Below are 3,880 nucleotides of genomic sequence, written 5' to 3' on the forward strand. Positions count from 1 at the left end.
GCTGTCTTTAGTTGTGATTTGATGTTCTTTAGTTTTTTTTTTTCACATGACGGTGACAATAATAGACGAAACATTTTTGGTCTGTTCCGCAGAGAAATTCTAAACTTGCACATATCAAAAGTATTGTTCATTTCATTTTAAAAAAATTAAAAAAACTCATTCATCTTTTGAGGAATCATAGTGTAATTTTCTTGTGTGTTTTTCATCCTGCGATGTAATGCTGAATTTGATAGAAAACAGGGGTCTCAAACTCGATTTTTTTTTTTAAGGGTCTGAATGAGGTTAGGCCAACTGGGAATTTTCCACAAAAAAGCTCAAATAAAAACATTTAACTGTTCTCAAAGATGCACAAAATAAGACCTAAAGATAAAAAACTGCTTTTTATAGGAAAATCAGTAGTGATCAACTATCCACTATGGCTGTACTTTAAGGGACAATGTATTATTCAGTGCCTCCTAGTGGTAAAGGAACATTGATTGTAATAACTAGCAGAATACACATGAAATATATAAAAGTTGGATTTTTTTTTGACCACAACTTGGTCAAAAAGATCTATTTTACCTCACGTGAGCCTTGAGGGATAGGCCGTAATTACCCACCATCTTGCTGCAAAAGGTACCCGGAAAACTTGCTTATAGTCACTTTGAATCTCCGTAGTTGGTAATCTCTCTTGAGACTTTTAGCACTAATTTTAGGTTGCATGACTGAATACAGCAGCATCTAGTGGTCAAATAATACACGCCTTCCCTATAACATTAATATTAAAACATGGGCCTCAAACAATCATCCTGAGGGCCACAATTGGCTGCAAGTTTGGACCCCTGATGGAAAGAGTTCAGACAAGGGTTCGTGTGTATTCTGTCGCATTCAGCCCTGTTTTCAAATTGGAGCAGGATGTCAGTATTCGATCGGACGGTGGCATTTCCCAAAGATATCTTACGTACTTTGAAGTCCAGCTCCCATGCCTTGTCTTTTTAATGTACAGATCACGACACTTAGCAATAGGTGGCTTTGTTGCTTCAGGGGTGGACCCCCTATGACAGCAGGTCCGAAGATACTTGTATGATGGACAACACACACCACAAAACTCAGTTCTCACTTTGCGCACACATAAGCATTTTTGTTATTATGATCAGGGTTGGGTAGGGTTACTTTAACTGGATTACTTTCAATTACTTTTGGATTACTCCAATACCAAATACGCTGATAAAAGACAAAATAAACTAAATATGAATACAATTATGACTCACAACACGTGGTAAGCTTTCTCTCCTGGCTTTGATCTCTTAAATCTCCGGAAAAACTAACATAAAATGTGACAGAAACAAAATGAAAATAAATCCAAACAGCCTGCCAACATCATTTTTGCTGTTCCATGTATTCCGTTACTCCCCAAGCCTGCACAAAATTTAGTAATTTTATTCATATTTAGTTTCTTTTGTCTTTTATTAGCATATTTGGTATTGGAGTAATCCAAAAGTAATTGAAAGTAATCCAGTTAAAGTAACTACCCAACCCTGATAATGAATACCATTAGTCATTCCTAAGACTTAAAAAGTGGTCGGCGGCGCCCTCTGTTGGCTGCGGCTGCATCGGCTCGCTACAACGGGTCGGGTGCAATCGACATTTCGTTCTGTGTACATTGTTACACAGAATGACAATACAAGGAAATTATTATTATTATTATTATTATTATTATAACAATACCATTATAATATGTATGACATAGTAAGGGGATTACCTCATGTGCAGTCCCTTCACAAGGTTTCTTTATTTCCTCATGTTGAGGTATTTGCGTTTTTTCTTGCCCTCATGTAGGTTTTAAATCTAGGGATGGTGTAATAATAATCTGTGGTTTGCAATAATATGTGGTCTGTGCAGCCCTTTGAGACTCTTTGTGATTAAGGGTGTCACAAATAAACATGACTTGACATTACAGACGCTGCCCTACTTACGACTAGATAGGTTCCAGACGATCGAATGTTGAATTTGTTCGCAAGTTGCTTCATTGCTATATTTTGTATGTTTAAGGTTTATATAAGTATGTTTAAGGCTTGTATAGGTAACCTGTACTGTTTTATACTCGAAAATAAACATTTCATAAAATAATATGCTCTATGAAGATAAACTTTAACTTACTTTTGGAAGATGAGCTACTGTAAGTTCGGCGACTTCCTCCTCCGTGGTAAAATGTGGGCAAAAAAAGCAATCCAACCATTTTCTCAGCATTCAGCTTCATAATCCACTTTCATTTCAAAAGAAACGGCTCGCCTCCTCTTCACACTTTACACCAACCATATTGAATGGATGCACGAGATATTAAATAATAAAAATGTCAAAGTTCTTAGCGCGCTGGAGATACAGTATAGAATGTTTACACACGAACTAGGAAGAGGCAGCAGATTTCTTCCTCGGGGTTTCTGATCCCAAGAGCCAAGAAGAAATCGGCAGGTTCGAGAGCGATCTCCATTCGGGACCCTGTGCTGTGGAATGCTCTTACCCCTGAGGTTCGATCTGCAACCTCCGTGGAAATGTTTAAATCAAAGCTTAAAACACACTTCTACTCTATAGCATACGAGTAACCTATATTTGATATTGATAATATGTGTATTACTTGCCCTCATGCAGGTTTTAGATGAGGAGATGGTGCCATAATAGTCTGTAGTTTGCAATAGTCTTTGATCTGTGCAGCTCTTTGAGACTCTTTGTGATTAAGGGATATACAAATAAACATGACTTGACTTCTTCTGGGTGACCTCTAACAGCCCCACACGTCAGTAGCGGGCGGAAAGAAACACTACATTACTGTCCTGTACTCGGAAAAAGGAGCACACAATACAAAATCTAACTTACAGCAATGTCCGGATATTTTTCGTCATCCAGAAAAAAATGTTCGTATCTACAGTTTTTCGTTAGTAGGGGAGCGTCTGTATTACATACTGTGCTAAAAATGTATGGAAACAGCAATGATGATGACGGTGATAATTGCGACCGTGATGATGACGGAATGTCTGGGCATCCACAGAACTAATGTAAACATGTATACAGTATTCATGAGGTGTTTTTTCATGTAAATACACAAGAGATTTAGCTGTAAAAACACAATTATAAGGAAAGTCTTGGGGAAGGATTAAATAAACATTGTATTTTTCCTTTTCAGACATGTACGTAACATTGTTTTTGTTTTTCGACTTGTTTTTTTTTTATCATGTTCAAAATAAAGTTTCATTCATTAAAAGTATTTTTAAAGAGTAAATTTTCTGAAAGAGGAGCCTTTGTGGAATGAGGCGATCACGTGCATGTAGCACGTGGGAGCTGCAGGCTTGCTCAGAATTCTGTGTGTGGAGCTTTACCAAACATGGTAACACACAGTAACGAGAGCCTCAATGAGAATTTCTCTTGCTACCCCAGACTGCAGTCCCAAGAACACCAGCAACACCTGTACACACCACATGCCCAATGACAGAACTTCATCGACTTGATTTTTTTCAGTCTCATAGAAAAAAAAACAAATCACCTTTTCTGACCTCTTAAAAACACAACTGCAGCCTTCTCTAAGGTGACTTTAGTAAGGTGATTTCTTTCTATAAATGTTGTGTCTCCTCTTTCCACCCTTCCAATATGTTCAAAATCTGCTTCATGAGCAACAACGAGCCTCTATTTTCTTTTGAGGGAGCCATATAATACATTTAAAGGCGATTCAAACCTGCTCTCCGAACAAAATCCAATTTTTCAGCGCATTTTGTTTCACTGTGTGACGTTAGATGATTTGATCAAATTTATGGAATAATGCTTGAGCCTTTGTCCTATATCGACAAATAATCTACACCACTTTAAACTTGTCTCCCTGCCGCAGTTACTTAAGATCGTTGAGCCTCAT

This window comes from Urocampus carinirostris, chromosome 1, assembly GCF_059441175.1.
Source record: "Urocampus carinirostris isolate Australia breed hairy pipefish chromosome 1, RoL_Ucar_1.0, whole genome shotgun sequence".
Classification (NCBI taxonomy): Eukaryota; Metazoa; Chordata; class Actinopteri; order Syngnathiformes; family Syngnathidae; genus Urocampus; species Urocampus carinirostris.